General features: G+C 39.4%; 1 protein-coding gene across 1 annotated transcript in view; it reads right to left on the reverse strand.

Moving 5' to 3' along the window:
* The window catches only part of NCKAP5 (NCK associated protein 5), a 346,786-nt gene that overhangs the window by 295,513 nt on the left and 33,110 nt on the right, over positions 1-18,163 (reverse strand). The window lies entirely within an intron of this gene.

Genomic DNA, 18,163 nt, shown 5'->3' on the forward strand with positions numbered 1-18,163 from the left:
AACCAGAGAAGTCCAGAGGTGGTCACTGGGTGATGCAGAGCATAAACAAGGATATAATCACACTTTCTACAGAGGATGAGTGAGGGATTGAAAAACACTGTCAAATTCATTAATTCACTAATCCCACCTAAATAAACCTCTTCACTGAATRGAAAACAAAGTGAAACCTTACTGTTATCTTTAACTGAGTAAAAAAAAATTAAAAAATAAGAGTATGGTTATCAGTTAATTGAGATTGTCTTCAATTATATAAATACGACTGACAAACCTTTAGGGCTTTTCATTAACCAGGGTTCATCAATTCTAATCATCTGACACTCAAACACTCCAACGGCCATGCCAATTTAATTACAAGTTGCCAATTCTGCTGACAAAGTTCTCAGGTTACAAACACAGTTATCAATGCAGGATAAGTAATATTATGCYACATGGATTTCACTTTCCTGTCACATTAAATGCTTAGCTGGTGATGGATTTTATTTGCGAAATCAATCTTCAAATATGTACTCAGTCATTATTTTTGGTTCTGAACCGGAAGCAGCGACTGGTTCCTAATCCCASATGCTATTTTATCACAATTAATAAACACAATTGGACTTATGGTAGAATTAATCTTCATCTTCAATCAAAATAATTAAAGTTTAATCTTCTAAGGGTAATTTGCTTGACCCCATCCTACCAAAAACATTCTGCTCTACGGATTGTGACTGAGGGTAGAAGGACAATCAGGGTGTAAGGAAACAATTCAGCAGTTGCTTTAGAGCATCTTTCATGTTGCACTCACAACTAAATGCAAAGTGTAAAGACTGCTCATCACTACAAGATGASTTTCCAGTTAAATAATATATTTGCTGCCTACAAAATTGCATAAATTCATTTAAACAGCATATAACTGTTATTGTTAGTAACTGCAATGCACTCTACAAGCTTGTGCAGCTGCAGGCAACCAAGCAATGGCTGAATATTACACACTGGAAAAGTTGCATTGGCTTCCATCAGCCTGATCTGAAGAATACAATTATCTTCTTTTCAAATCTGTCTGTTCACTTCCAGAGTTGCTACAGATACTCAGGAATAAGTTTTCAAGAAGAGATATCCCCTTTTTCCTTGCATTCAGCTTTATCTTTGCTTTTTAATACATCAAGAAAAAAAAGAGAAAAATCTTGCAACACATCATAAAAACACCTTTGAGCAATGAGATTTGTGACAAAGCATAGTCTGAGTTTCAAATAGCAGAAAAGGAAAGAACAGCCAAACCARGTCTGATCAAGGGCTCTGAAACTGGCCAGCAGAAGCTGACAAAGTGAAAATGTTAAGACGATGGCAAGCATATTGTTGTACCTTCAGAGAATACTTTCAGACAGTTCTAGTCTCAATTTCTCTTCCAATAATTCCTAAATTCAATTTTCTTTCCTGAGTGGTACTGAAAATTGAGCTGACATTTTCATTAAACTATCTATAGTAACTATAATGCCTCATCCGTGAGCAGTAGTACTTAGTTCCCATCTGAATATATTGAACATATTGAATGCTTATCTAATCACCAGCCCCTAGAGCAATCATCATTTTAAAAATTAAAATGCATTTACRAAATATAGCTGAACAATAAATACATCCAGTGATCCCTTGGTTGCCTTCAGACATGCAAAAGCAAAAAGACAGAGACATTCTAAGAAGTTTGATGATTTGGTTTTGGCTTTTTTYCCACCAAAATCACAGAGGGGGCATTAGAATTATTAACCCATGGGTATTCTCTGGCTTTTAAACTGTATGTCATAAAAAGTTGCAAGATAACCGAAAGAAAAGTTTAAGAAAAAAATTAGGATGCAACTTGCTAAATATTGTTGCTCATGAGCCATTGACATTATGGGTTGTTGTCTCTCTGCACTGCTTGTAGAATTTCTTTTAACAGAACTGTCAGATTGTGCCCACACCAAAAGAAAGAACAATAAAACTARTTTACTTCTATCTTGTAAGAGTTGCTAAGCAAACTCATACTGAAAAWTTTCCTCAGCTCTCGAGCTTGCCAAGAGTAAACATGTAGCTGAAAGTAGGCAAGGGCTTTTTTYCCCTTCTTTTTAATTTTCASAAATAAATTACTAGAGTAACTACAYAGGCATCTACCTATACTAGCTTGAGGTTGTATCAGCTCAGGTCTYATCTTACAATGAATTATTTTGTGTATTTTTTGACCTAGTGCCAAYCTTGGTCAGAATATCTGTACAACTATACTGGAGTCAGAATAGCCTTGAACTTGCAGGCTGAAGCACATGCTTTTCTGTATATTGCAAACAGGCTGCTGATGTCCTTCAGAAAAGAYACAATGAATAAAAAGTGAAATAGAGATAAGGGTTTATAGGAGGAGAGCTGAGAGAAACTGGTCTCAACTCATAGATTTTTGGTATTCACTATAAATGCACATTCCCACCTGCATTTCAAGAACATTTGACACTTTGTAAACCACATTGTTCGGGGAAAAAAGTGCAAAAGCTGCACTGACCTAGCACAAGTTCATTGTACAAGAGCATGGTAAATTCAAGAATGCAAGCCTGCCCTCAAAATACAGACTCCCTTTTTCTCCACATGACCASCAAGTTGATGCACATGTGACAAACCCCTAGAGAGTCATATTATCCCTTTGATGTTTCATCSTTCTCAGTTGGGCTGTCAGAAAATGCACGACGGTAATGCCAGGCACTGTTAGACAGCAATCAGACAACAATATTGGTTCAAATTATCTCAATTTTTAGAACCATTTCTTYCCACAACTCATATTTAATGATAAATTCTGGAAACAGCATTCAGTTTTCACTCAGCTTAACAGTCACTCGCCCTCTGAAGTGCCTGGGAATTGTTTTTGAAAGGGGGTTCAACAACAATGTCAACTTTTGGCCCAAAGTCAGCTGGAAAGCCACAAGCTAGACACAGATGGCCCGTAGGATACGCTTCCACAGACCTTGACAAACTTAAAATTAAATTTTAATTATGTCTGTTCAGCTTGATTTATAATAATTGTCTATATCTGTGGTTTGAAATAACACGTTTTACAACATGATCAGTKAGAGAAAATATTTTCCTAATGACTAAAGGGAGGAAGAGTCTGCAYTGAGTCCAAGAATTATATTATCAATCTTATTTATTATTTTTTTAAACCATAACACAAAAACATTTAGGAGACACTGATCTGAAATTGGGGTGAAAGGCTGAAGAATAGTATGTTTTCCTGGTTTTGCAGCAGTCTGATTTAGAAGTCTATTCCTGCAGACACGAGACCAGCCGAGGTCCCAGGAGTTCAGAGATAATTAATGGCATTTGATACGCTCACAAATTTTGAAGAGTCCCTAGAACCATAAAATTTTTATTGGCCAATTATTTTTTTTTAATAATTATGTGCCAAGAGTTGATAATTTATACATTTGGACAAAAATGGTTGTGATGCTCTTCACAAGTAAACCCACAGCTACCTTATACTACCGCAAGTCCCATTAAAATATTCAGTTCTTTTGTTTCCTTTGGAGCTGCACAGGAAAGCAAACATGAAAAAGTGGGCTTTCAAGCTTATCAGTTTGGGCCAATATTTCTGAATTAAACTACCACAACTTAAAAGATACCAGGCTCAACAAACTCTCTTTCTCAGGTGGTGTCAGTGGTTCTCGCCTTCAAGAAATGGCCACTGGCTCAAGCTGTGGCTGTGCCAGGAATKTGCTAAATCAATACTTCAAGTTGTTCAGAAATCATCTGCTTTCCTGCTTTGAATCTATTTACAAAGTATTGAAAATGGTTTTAAACAAGAGGAGTAAAAGGGTAGATTAAAACAGCAACTAAATCCATGTGAAATAAGAATCACTAAGCTAGAGTGAAAAACAGATCCCAACAATCCAGCAGAGGAGGGTTTAGAGGTCACAAACCACAGAAATATTGCAGCCACCGTCCCTGTGATGAGTAAATGGCTCACCAGAAGCAAATCCYATCACTTGCAACTATTGCATTGGCAGGTTAGTGTAAGAGATGATGCACAGATCCTCAATGGGTTGGCTTATTTTTAATCCTTGTATAAAATGAACAAAACTAATACACATTTCTGGTTCGATTTTTTTATAACTTGACCCTGAAATTGTCTGTCATAGGTCTGTGAATTCCTGGCCTGAAAATATATTATAAGGTTTCCAGTTTTGCATCCTTTTTAAAGGTAGCCTCCTGTAACATCTCCTCCCTAATAAGCTATTTGTTTTTCATAACACCAGTTGAGTGAAACATTTTTCTTCATACATCAAATCTTGGCTAATTTACAACATTYTTCCATTTGGGCTATAAATTAATATTACTGYTGCCTTTCTTTTAAATAAGTAAAGYRGGTAAAACCCTGAAACTCATGTACAACAGAAYAAAAGACAGGACTTTCCAGATTTTCTGCATTCTACCACTCCAACACACAGTTCCTAAACCAACAGGTTTCCTCACACGTGTCCTTCTCTTGTTTACAAACTCAGCTCCAGAAACTCTCCATATCATCCAGAAGTCTGTGTATTAGACCTGCTGATTATTCCACACCCTGTCCTAAAGCAGTTTCTCCTTTAAGAATTACAGCACATTATTCTATAACAATATTTTCCCTCTCACCCAGGCAGCAGAAGCAACAGAAGGAGATGAGAACCTCGGTGGGAGTTCACTGAAAGCCACAGGAGGGTGAAGTTTGTGGCTCAACTCAGCTCCAGACTCCTTGCTGAAGTCTGATTCTCTGCCTCTGAACACAGTGCAGCATTATAATGGGTTTTTTTTTACAGCCTCTTCTCAAGTTAGAATCCCAGTTACTGTCCAAGTTTGTGCTACACTGGCAGCTGTGATGGGCTGCATGGGGGTCTCAAGGAATTCTGCACAGAACCTGCCCTCCCRGAGAGCAGGAAGGAGTTCCACCCCAGATCACTAAATCTGAGCAMAGGCTCCTCTGCAGCCTCCCAAGAAATGAAGATCCTCCTGGTTTCCAGCCTGAAAGCCAAATTAATGTTTAGGAGGCTGAGCAGGCAAAGCTTAACCAGCAACTCAAGGAAATACAAACTGTTGCTCCAGAGGAAGAAACGTAACAGCAGAAGTATAAAAATACAATTGAATATTGTAGTTGCATCATATATTTGGGGAGAAGGGATCAGTGGAGCTTTGGAGAACTGTGGGCAGGGGRAAAAGACACACTCAATTTGTGTTCCCTGCTCTGTGGGGTCTTAGGATAGGTGACAAAAGTAGGGCATTTGGTATTGCATTTTCTAGATCTGGGATAATGCCACGAAACCTGCATATCACCCATTATTATAGGGAAGCTTTGTGAGAATTATCTCTTAAAGTAGGCGGTTTCTACAGAATTGTATCTTTAAATGCATGTTCTCACAGTCCAAGCCTTATTAATTCAACAATCAGTTTAATCCTTTGTTAAAATGATACACCAGAAGCTACTATTTGAATACAAATAACATTTTATRTGAAGCAAACCCCACAGGAAGGAGAGTAACTAGCAAATAGTTTGTATTCATTTGATAGAATTATGAAAATGTAGGCTTAATTGAAATAAAATCTAAGAGATAACGTGGGATTTTTTAAAATAAATTTTACCTACTTATCAAAAAGAGAGTCTTATAATATAGATTTTAAATTTTCAACTGCTTGACATCTTCCAAACAAAGAAGGTGTTGTAATAGAGCAATGATTTCAGGATCTGTCCAGAGTTGAAAATGAATGATAAAAAACCAAAATACGTTTCTCAAACGTATGCTATTTGATTTTTTTAACTGCATGTTAGAAGCATCTTTCTAACCAAATCATTACTCCTCTTCTTTGAGCAAGAATRAACTAYAAGYGAACAATAAGTGAAAGAGAAGAGAYAGGTTTSCTGYATTCCTTGTTACTTCTTTTCATTTGGTACCAGCCAACAAAAAGTGATTAAACTCTTTAGCACAGAGAGCAGCAGCACTTCATTGCACAGCATGGGCACAACATCCACAAGCAGGAACAAGATTTCTCTTGGCCTTCAATGTCCAGTCCAGATTTAACCTCCCAGGCTGTTGGCCTGGCACAGCCTCAGATGGCAGCCTGTGTTCTGCTAAACCAGTGCCTTCTGTTCCCAGGCAAGGGATGTTGTGTTTTTACAGGAGTTACAAATTATTGGATTTGTAAGGCCAAAGGACCTTCAGGGAGGCAGATAATCATAAGGAAAAAATATATATTAGATTGGTTTAAGTTTGATTAAAAAAAATCATCTCTCTCAATTAGACTCTGCTATTCAATGGATTTATATCTTTTAAACACATCAAATGTAAATGCAGACATTTTCAGCACAAATAGGAAGTGATCTAAGTAATGCTGAATTAATTTTTAAGGTCTGGTAARTAAATTGGACAGGTCAAGGTAAGCACAGGATTCCACACGCCCTTCAAGGGCCACAGCAAGAACTTTTCATTATTCTTACATGTGCTTTGCTCCTCTGTCTCACAACTTCATGGATTAGTTCCACAGCTGACTGGAGTAAACCTAACAGAGAGAAGGATGCAGGAAACTGTCTCTGAGTGCCTGGCATCCCCTCCATGAGWGAGCTGAATCCCACTTGAGAAAACAGGATTGCTTAATGTCAAAATGGCTTTTCTGACTCTCAATAGCTCTTGACCCGCTGTTCTGGCCTGCACAAATACAAAGGGCAGCAGAGCCAGACACAGATGGGGACTGTAACTAGTACAGGACAATGAGAGCTGAACCTATACAGTACCAAAGAAAAGATTTCTCTGTGTTTCTCTTTCTCTTATCATGTATCTCTTCTCTTCTTGCAGCTAAAGTGGGAAACCCATASGGATGTGGGGAACTCAGCATTCACAGATACATCCCCATGATCTTRGGATGCCATCCTTACATGGGCACAACAACTGTAAAACACAAGAGGATTTTCCACTCTGCCATTTCTGAGGCATTTTTACTACAYTCTGTAACACACAGTGCAAGAAGGGCACCAGAAATGACATTGATGTGTATTTTCCTCACTATGTGGAGAATCACATTTCTAACACACAGAGGAACAGATCTGTAGAGTAGCYCCACACACTTTCATTTGATTTTCATTTCACCCTTAGATATTACTATTGAAGCACTGTCAGTCTAACACACAGGCTTTTTGAGCAATGTTATCTTTTCAAACCATACAAAAGTCAAGGCTCTTGTGGCAAAACTACTATTTCTGSCAGTAAAAATAACTCCTTTGCCACTTTCATTCACACCTTGTGTGTATACAAGACCTTTAACCAAAATATATGCCTCTCCTTTTGCAGAGTGATTTCTTCCTTTGTCAACAGTACATGCACTGACTGATGAGCAGAGGATAACCTAAAAAATTTAACTTCAACTTTCAGTTTTYCTAACTTATACAATCACTACAGTCATGTCTCACTTGATATCACTTGACTATAAATGGGTTTGCTTACCTAGAGGGCAGACAAAATAGAAACAGGAGACAGAATATAACATTTCAAAAGAAATATTATAGCCATTAGTTCCACAAACACACTGTACCTAACTCAGAACCAAATTCTGCCCTCAAAAAATGACGTGTCATTTATWATTATGTGTCTGTGGGTACATACAGAAAGTGAAGGAGACAGAATATGAGAGGACAGTTGAGACCCTGAATTTTATAGAGAAATGCCTGCCTCAGRTGTCTGAACATTGTGGAGATCGATTATATTGTTATCTTTGTTTAACAAGACTTAGAGTGTATTGCAAATAGAGTCCATCAACAAAACAAATCAATTATTTCACAGAAATAGTTTGGGGTTTTTTCTGCACTGACTTTTAATTTTAATTCCGAATGCTTCTACCAGCTCTTGCTGTCAACATTGGTTAAAATTAAACAGGCAGGCAGGAGATCAGGAACAATTTTAGCATACTTTATATGATAAAAAATGTGTAACTTCAAAATAGCTAATAGAAATTTGGCACAATATTCATACATAGCAATTTCATTCGAATATGATTCACAGATCCTTGTGGGTTAAGTACTACTATTTCTGGGATGTGGAAAGTCTAGCTAGAACAAGCTCCCATCTTTGTTTCTGTGCTCACCCCATCCATGCCCTATAGCTCCACTTTGAAKAAATTTCCCTTTTCAGGAGATTTTCTACCATTTTTGCCACTTCTCCTTGGGAAAGGMAATTTCCCCATGATGTGTCAATGGCACAATCCAAGATACCCCACAGTGGATGTAAATACTGCAAACAAGTATTTGGCAAGAAATGTCACATTTCAGAATTTTCCTCTGGTGAATTGGGAAATGCCCAAGACCTTTCTAAATAAATACATTTTAGCAAGAAAACTAATCTTGTATTTAACACCTTATGCGAGAGTTAGAGAATGATATTCTCTTATTCTACTAGATACAAAACAAAAAGTGAAAAGACATTGATCTTAGACTGGTCATGTGGTGTGCACTGGTTGGGACAGTTCTCACAGTTTTTCCCAGGTCTTCTTTGGAATACTTTWCTGTCTTGGAAAATCCATAGTTAAAAATCAACTTTTCCTGCTTGAGTTTCAGCCCTAACATGAAGAACATGATATAACAATTTGAGATGTTTCAAATGTCCCACTTTTCTTCTTCCTATTTCTTTTCTTTTATTCAAACCAGATCACYTTAGTCTTTGATAGATCAGTTTGAAAATTCCATCGGGGTTCCAAAAGCAAAAGCAAAAGCAAAGCAATACATGACAAAAATAAAACAAATAGCTCTAAAAATGGCTGGAGGATCAGCACAGTGCTGATGGAGTGGTGTATCAAAAGATGCACATTCTTTAAGGTTTCATTGTGACAGCCCTGCATTGAAGGCATGAGCAAAGTCAGATGAGTCACACTGTGTTATAACATTTATCATAAAGCAACGCTATTAATGCAAGCAGACAGTACAAGCCACAATCTGATGCATTAGTCCAGAGAGAGCAGGAACAGAGAGATTTTCTACAAGCCAGCCTAACCCAAAATAAATATAAAAGCATCTTTGTTCTTGGAAATGGTCCTCTCATTCATACTATTCATAATTTCTTTTTTTAGAAATTCTTGGTTTTAATTTAGTGTTTTGAGTACAGCGTATTCCTCCAGCCAAAAGGTCAAAGGAAATTTAAAGCTGGTACGTTTCTATTAAAAGTAAAGCAACTCTTCCCTCCATCCCAAAAGTCATGGAAAGCAGAGGAGCTCAAGGCAATTGGCTGCTGCAGCAGATGGTGAAACAATTCTGCCTGGGTTCTTCCCTGAGCTACCCTGTTTCCCTTGCTATTTTTCCTGCACTGCTCCCAGCTATTCTGTGCACAGTCCCTCCACTGGGCAGAAGGAAAGTTTGTCCATATGTGAAATTATTGGTAGTCACTTCTACCCAGAAAACAGAAGGGACACACCATAATGACACCCTGTCCTCCAGAGCACTCTCACAGCACTGCAAAGCACATCAGGAAAGCTATAAACCATCAGCCTGAGGATGAAACTGAGACACAGCCTTAGCCACCCTGAAAGCACAGCCATTACTGGAAATAGAGACTAATTACCAGWTTCTCTTTTTCACTTCCATTTTACCCATCGTTTTTGAAAAGTTGTGCCAGATCTCACTTTCTCTGGTTGTTGGCTTGTAAAGAATAATAAAAYGCTGCAAATCTCTTTCCCCTCTGGGAATCACAAGGGGGTAATGTGGGTTCATAATTTTACAGAGCTGAATAACAAGGAGAGGTAATGCCAGGGCATGACACCAAAATCCAGTTTCTGATCCTTTAACCCTCTAGAACTGCAGAAGTACTAGATTTCACAGAGAGCAGGACCATCATTATCTTCAAGTCTGACCTCCTGAATAATGAAGGCCAGAGAATTTGATTCAGTAATTCAGTCAGAGGAGGGAACTAATAAGGAATGCTTGATTCTGCCGGCTGAAGCAGCTCTTGAGACTAGTTGTAAGGTTAAAAGGAGGATATCTACTGGCTGCTCCATTCCAGACAGTAAAAACCAGGTTAACTCTATACTGTCCATATTTTAAAATGGGCAGAATTTGCTTAYAAGCCTTTATGCTCATTTATCAACTCTCCACGGCTGTGTCTACAAGCACAGAACCATTGCCCTAAATCTGTGAGCTAGATTTGCTTAATTCCAAGTCCACAGTCCAGCCCAGTCCTGGAGCCTTCACCAAGGAGATGAGCCAATCCCTTCCACCATCACCCTTCCAACACACACTCTTTTCTGTGCTCTATTTTATATTTGTTTGCACAAACATATGCCGTGAGCTCAGAGTCTGCTGGCAATTCACAGATGGCCACATTCAAATAAGCAGCTTTGATAGAGATACAAGGTCTGACTAAAGATGTTAGAAATCTCTAATGTGACTTGAAGCATCTCTTAGCAATGTGAAATCTGGGTTAGCCTTGTGCAGAGACAGAGGCCAGCTGCCCTACAAATTCAGCTTTATATTCTGAATTACTTTAATTCTTGACATTGTTTGGCAATCTGGGACTGGTAGAATATGCAAGAAGGTTGCCTGAAAGTTGCATTAGAATTTAATGCTGTTGCCAGATCTAACAGAAAATGCCATATAAAGGGTAGTGTTTATCAAAGACAGAGTTCTGAGGCCAGACTCAACTCCTGTCTGTTTCCAGGGTAGCCCACATTGCCTGTTTGTCATGAACAGAAGTAAACTGTGTGTTTTTCACAGTTACAGAAAGAGTAAAATATCAAAACATTGCTGTTTTGAAACAACTGCCCACACTGCCTTTTCTTACTGCTGCTTTCCAGTTCTATATTTCCTGGAAACATCAGCAGGGAAGGGAGAGAAAACAGAAGAAAACAKCCTGAAAATAAGTTTGGCAAGGCTTTTGTATCTCAAATACTAGAAAAACAGTGTATAAACCTTACTCTAATCCTTATTTCATGGGGATAAAACAATGCCAAGTGAGCAGAATGAAAAACAAGAAAACATGAATGGCACCAAATTTACAGMAGAAAAATCACAGTAAAACCCTCAACATTATCTCCTTTCTTCAGAAAAGCACATAACAGAAGTGCCAGTGCCAAACTATCCAGAATATGGGCTAATTTATCATATGAGAATATTCACCACAAGGTTCAATTTGTCTGCATTCTAAGCAAATTAACAGTAGCCTATTGCAACAGATGCTACCCCACTGCTTTCCTAATTTCCATCTGGGGGGCATTCCCTGAGTCACTCCATTGTGGCCAGGCTAGGGATATTTGCTGGCTACAAAAGGACAAGAAGGGAATTCCATTCCCAAAACACCCAGTGTGTCCCAAAGCTGTTTTCTTGAGGATAGCCACAAGAAGACAAGGTACTCCCACAGCTCTGACCTTTCCTTTTCTGGCCAGGCATCACAATCCTCCCAAACCATGGCCCATGGCATCCCACAACCTCTGTGCTCCTGCAGTAGCCCATGATGGCAGTGGTGGCTCCTTTGGCTGGGGATTCCTGTGAAAACCTAACTTCACTTCTTTTCAGAGAGGCCTTGGTGATAACTGTCCTGCCCCAGGCATCCTAATTTGACCAAAGGATACATTACACCATATCAAATGTGCCTCCTGTGTAACTCACAGRCTTGTACTCCTCCATAAAATTGTAACTTAATGATATTTAAAATACTGCAGTCACCCCCTTCTTTGTATGTGTGGAAATGCTGCAGCTTGCCAAATGTGGCATTCCTCCCTCCACCCTGTGTGTGCCCCTTTGGCAGTAATCTCTCTGGGTCAATGGTTTATTTGCCATTTGTTTGCTRTTTGAAAGGCCCCACGCAGATGCTGGAGGCTTTGTTTTCTTTTCCTGATTGCTTTCACACATGAAGCTGTTAAGCACATGCTGRTGGATCGAAGCAAACTTTTACACACCAAAACTCTTACCAAGCATGCCAGGTGAGGAGCCCATGTAAATGCCTGCTTTGTTCAGTGGTGTCTGTGCCAACCTGTCACCTTTGTGCCTTCCTCTGATTGCAGAACACTTTGAGTGTTAAAAAACTTCAGTCCCAGACCATTTGTGCACCGTAAAACAAAGTTCATCCACCAAATATTCCCAACTTAATTTGAATTTTATAGACGTTGAACAGGCACTATTTGAAATGCATCTTCTTTCCTCAAACTGCAGTGGAATTACTGGGAAATAAGCATCATTGTCTCTACTGTTTTTACCACATTTCCCTCTCATGGCTCTTATTGACAACATGGTTTAAGCTTATYAATTCTGGTTTAATTATAGGCATATTGAATCCAAATACTAATTTCCATCAAGCAATTCCATAATTTCAGCTGTAATACATTGATATGCTAAATAAATACATTAAATCAATTAGATGGGAAAAGTTTCTGAATTTCAAGCTCTGCTCATTTACTYGTTTATTCTATCATTAGAGAAAAAAACTATTCTGAAGTCCTGTACTTGTTACAAACTCTTGTCAAAAACTTGGGTTTAAAATACAAGTATTCAGAGAAACATGTTAGAGTGCAATTTCTCTTCCTGCAGTTCCATCTTTTGCAAATCTGAAGGCAAAGCTTTTGCAGCAAGGACAGTCATTGTCTCTTTGAACAAACAGAATTCATTCAGTGACAAGTTTATTGCTTGTTTACCTCAGAAATATTTCCTACAGTGGRCATCATGGAAAACTGCAAGAAACCAGAACATTAAAGGTGTTTTCAATTGCATGGTATGGGATTCTACAGTTGGAATGGTATTTGATAAAACAATGTTCTCAACTCACATCATCACATCCWAGAAGAACGCTTGGATGCATGAGATAAAATGGTTGGGCTCACTAGAAAAATAGGATTTTATTTGTTTTCTGTCAATATTTTCGGTTGACTAAAGCAAGGCTTGAATCTTCCTGACATCATAATTTCATTGAATCTCAGGATCTGCACAGAACTGAATTGTTCTGCTTGCTTGAACTGTCAATGTTATTGCTTTAAAAGCTTATGGAAGCAAGGAGTGAACTGTAAATTTGAYAGTGCTCTAGGATATAGAAATGGTGCATTTAAAAATATCCCTCAAAGTGCTTTTTCAAAACAGAATTATTAGTGACAAAGGTCACATTTTTGACATTATTAAAGCCAAGTTGCTCAGATTGCTTATGGAAAAAACAGCCATGAGGTTTATCCCCACAATCACCCATGACTGCAACATGTGCTCTGTGAAAAGGAAAKACCAGCTCTGGTGTGGAGAAAGCCTGAGATGAGAAACGCTGGGTACTACCCATGGCAGCATTTCAACCTGCAAATTCCCCAAACAGAAAGAGTTAAGAGTCAGTCTAAAGTCTCTCCCTAAATACCGTATTTTCCTCCCCACAGCAGGAGAGACGCTTCAGCATGAGAGAGCACTAAATCAGGGAAGAGACAATACAAACTTTAAATGAACAAGAGATTTCAAGAGGTCTTAGAGAAGTTAATTCTATTTCTCACCAGAAAATGAGGTTTCTTGCCTGACTGGAATATGAAAAAAGCAAACTCTGAATGCTCTGTCTTCGTACTTTCACTGAGTATAATTCATCTTCGCATTTCTTTGGCATTCCTTAAAACTGATCTCAATGGGTGCCTAAAGCAGCTCTGCCACACAGGCTCTTGAGATGKCTCAACAAAGCACAACAATGCAATGCTGCACTGAAGAGTCAAGGCTTTGGGCTCAAATTTAAATATTCCCTGCCTTGGATCCTTCCATAACTCTCCCTCCCATCAAAGCTGAGCATCAGTAAATGAGAACAGTATATGCATTCCTTAATCATTTGCATTTAAGTTTCAGATGAGCAAGTCCTGTCCTCCATCCACTCTGCAGTTTTTAGAAGCTGAACTTCCATGGCTGCAAGCCACCCCCAAAAAGGAGCTTCAGCACAGGGTACCCATCAGCAGCAACGTGTTTGAAGGGAGAGCTGAAAGCAATGTTTGAATAGAAAAAACCCAAGGCCAATCTAGGGATGTTAATGCAGGGTGAGTCAAACTCCATTCAAAGTCACAGAAAATCAAATTCTAACAGTGTCTGACTTGAAAGGGATTTGGAGATTTTTKTTTGGGTTTTTTATTATTTTGTTCTGAAATTTTTAATAACCTGATAGTTCTTAAAAAATTTGAAGAGCAAAGAGTCCAAGTAAGTAATCCCGAGACTATGAAACAAGACAGGTACGACAAGAAAATTTAAATTAACACTCATCTCAGGCTTCAGATCAAGTGTCAGTTTGTTCCTTTCTATTCTAATTTATTGTAGTCAACATTAGTTAAAGCTGGAGACATTTGTTCTCTTGCTAATGATATACACATAACTCCCACTTACATCCCCTTGCTCCTTCCAATTAAGAACTTCTTCTGAACATTTCAGCTAGAAGGCTTATCTGGCACAGATTATTCACTGCATCATATGGATTCAGGTTCTTATGTCTGCAAGCTCTTTAGAGCAGCAATTTGTTCTTTGTTTGGCGCATTTTGCGGCGTACGGTGCTAAACAAGCTTAGGGATCTCTATTCACTGAGGCGTGTTTGTGCTCAGTGCATCCAGCACTGCTCGTGCTTTGTTCTTTCAGGCTGTGCAAACTCCCTCTCCAATGCAAAGTGTAAAATCCAGGCTGCCTGTAAATCAGSCTGCTTCTTAAGGAAATCCTCAGACTGAACACACAGTGAGTCTGAGGAGCGCTGCAGGTGGAAATGCAGCCCACGTTCTGTTATCCTGCTGTTCCTGAGCACACACAATGAGCACCAGCTCACGGCTTATCTCCTCTGCACAACTGATTCCTTTCCTTGGCACACAGCTCTGACACCTCCTGAGTGCACACTGGGAATGTCCAACACCAACTGAGCAACCAGACACCACCAGTGCCTCGACTTCTTCAATCCCTCACAGCTTGTCCAAGTTATCCACTGCTGTTGCATTATTCCTTTACTTTTCTCCCTTACTGAAATGAGTTTTGGAAAGTTTAAAGACAGAGTATTTTTCCTCTGAGCCTACAGGCTTCCCCCATCAGTGCAGAAAATGTGATGCTTTATGAAAGTATCACATCTGTTTAGTTCCCAGCTCCATCCTGTGAACTCTYAGGCTCTCTGGACAAGCACAACAAACACAGGGTGGATGTCTGAGGGAGGTGAAAGCACTACAGAGTGCTCTCTTTTCCCCTTCAGAAGGCCTTACTGGCAAACTGCACATGAACAGGGCTTTGTCAGGTCAAGTTTATGGTCAAGAAAAACAGAACTATTCAACAATGTTCATGTCCTTCCAATGCAGGCAAATACCCGGGAGCAACCTAGCAGATACCATTGCACCCAGCACCACTGGTCTGAGAAAGAAATTATTTCTTCCAATTAATTATAGGGACTCTCCTCAGTTTAAGTTAAATTATTATGGTTGTTAGGGAAATTGAAAATGGGTAATAAATAATTTTCACTCTTCATAGGTTTTCCCTGAAGGGAAATTTAAGGTAACACATTTTTTTTATCTTATTTAACACTTGCCCCTTGACTCTTACATCAGACACTGAGCAAGGAATGTTTAGACAAGACACCGTAAGTTGTTACAAGGCCTGTGTAGCCAAGGCATGAAAATATTCATGCTCTCTGTTGGCTGATACAGGAGAGGACTCGYACTACCTACAGATTATAAGATATTTGAACCTGGACTGAATCCCTAGGATAATTGGAAGGATACTTACACCAAACATTTGATTTCTAAAGTTGTTATACAAACCAAGCAATCTGCTCAAAACACTGAAAAAAAGCTTAAGTGTTTAAGCTATTGACACCTCCTCTGATAGCAATCCATGAAAACCAGAGACAAGAGTACACTGACAGCATTTCCACTGACAGAAAAGCAAATTCACAGAGCTACAGGACAAAGCTCTTGCATTCACTCAGACCAGCATCGATCACCACCTTGCCCTTCATGGAAATGCCTCAAAGCTGTCCTCAAACAGCTTCAGCAAAAGGAAATATTTCAGGTTTCTGGTCTGTTGACCTGATTTTAATCACACCTACTTGACTGTTAGGCTCTTAATTACAGCTGATGCTAACTTCGTATGACCAGAAATAGTTTGATTACCATCAGTGCCTATTTATATCACACAGGAGCTTGGTTCACTGACTTTCTTAAAACAATGCTTGATTTACTCTGAAGCATATGGGGGTGAAATCAGGCTTTACATTCTCTTCTTTACATTGAAGCTTCAAGCTGAAACCTTAATTTTGAAAAGGAGGCTGACAGAAAGGTTCTCCTGYAATCTGTAGATTAGCAAGGGAGGGTGTGTGCTGGTTAGCATTAAACTTTCTGGCCCTTCCCTCCTGCATGTACCAACCTACCATAGCATGTAAYCTGCCTTCCAAATAAACAGCGACTGGTTCAGGTTGCATGTGATCACACAGTTGCTCCTAGATCCCTAAAAGTGTTTTTATGCATATATATTATGTTCAAGAATCCTTTAGGGTGGAAAAGACTTCTGAGATGACTGAGCCAAGCTGCTAACTCAGCACTGCCAAGTCCATCATGTCCCCAAATGTCACATCTGCTTGTCCTTTAAATACCTCCAGGGAAGGTGACTCCATCACTTCCCTGGGGACCCTGTTCCAGTGTCTCATAACCCTTAGAGGGTCTTGTGCTCCAGAGCCTTCACCWGCTCCATTGCTCTCCCAGGAGGCACTCCAAGACCTCAGGGTCTTTCTTGAAGTCAGTAGCCCAAAAGTGATCACAGGATTTGAAGTGCAGCCCCACCAGTGCTGAGYACAGGGGGACAATCTCTGCTGGCCACGATGGTGCAGAGCAGTGGCTGCCACCTCTCTGTGGCCATCAGTGTAGATGGGCTATTGATCTCCTCTCCTTTTTAGGGGGCAGAAGCCCTAATTTCTACATGATTATTCTCAGGCATTATGTGCTTTCTAACACCTCCCTAACCCTCGTGCCTTTGCTGCCTCGTGGATCTCCATCCCCTACCTCCACAGAGCCAGCACACGGAAGGAACTCTCCAGCACACTGTCCCTCAAACATCTGTGTGTGCCTCCAGGCTGATGTCTAAACATATTTTTGTGTGTTCCCTATCTTGCCTGTAGGGATTGACATTTTCATAAAGTTTTACATACATTTGTACATGAATGCAGATAAGGGCAAGTTCAAAGCCCAAGCAGTGTGCTTTGTATTTTAATGAGCATTATAGGCAATGATAAAAATACCTATCAGTCTCCAGTCTCGAAATTACAAACTCACCCAGTCAAAACAAGACAAACAAGAGTTGCAAGGCTTCCCCTTATTCATTTGCAACAAAACTGCATTTTTTCCCTGCTACTTTTAAATAAGGTACGTCTCCCTAGTTGAAATTGGAAACCTTTATCTCCAAAACTCTATGTTTTAAGACATTACACAAAATATGTCCTAAGGTTTAACCTTAACATGAAAAAAACCCCATAATATTAAACTTACATTTATTTCATGCATTTAAAGCACTGATCTCCATCTCTGGAATGTTTGTTTCCCCTTTTAATCCTATAGAATACACATGACAACATACATATCAAGCCAGCTGCCTCAGCTATCAGCAGCACTGGGATCTTAGGGAAAGGTAACTATGAGGAAAGGACAAACTCTCTTCCAACTTTACAGGAGATCCTGTTATACCCTGTAGCAAGAGATCCAATTACAGTTCCCACCATTAGCCAAGGTTAGGAAATTACTGAACACTATTAAAAGTTCATCCACATTATTTACCTCAGCAAGCTCCAGCAATCTTGAATTCYGCTGGCAGAAAATATATTGGCTTAGTTATTGCCTCTTATCTGAGATAGGCCCTAAGCAAAACATGTTAAGAAATGTTTGGATCAACAGAGTTTTAATTCATAGTAACTCTTTGATATCTGAGAGTCTTTCTTACTTCTCTCAGGCTTCTGCCTGGGAACATGTAAAGCCTGATGGGCACACCTCACTAAAAGCCCACAGGACAATATCAYTAACCTCAGCTGATTACACTTATCACCTCAGGACTACAGAATGTCATAGAAATAAATGTTGGAGGTTAGCTATATGAAAATGTTGGATACATTTATGGCTGTAAATAATGCAAGTATCTCTGCAAGGTAAGTTGAGGCTCACAGGTAGGACTGTCAAATGCTCCTCACTGAGAGCAAGAAGAATGTTCAAGTCAGTACCTTGACCCAGCACC

This window comes from Malurus melanocephalus, unplaced genomic scaffold, assembly GCF_030028575.1.
Source record: "Malurus melanocephalus ecotype Western Australia unplaced genomic scaffold, MMel_1.1 scaffold_67, whole genome shotgun sequence".
Taxonomy (NCBI): Eukaryota; Metazoa; Chordata; class Aves; order Passeriformes; family Maluridae; genus Malurus; species Malurus melanocephalus.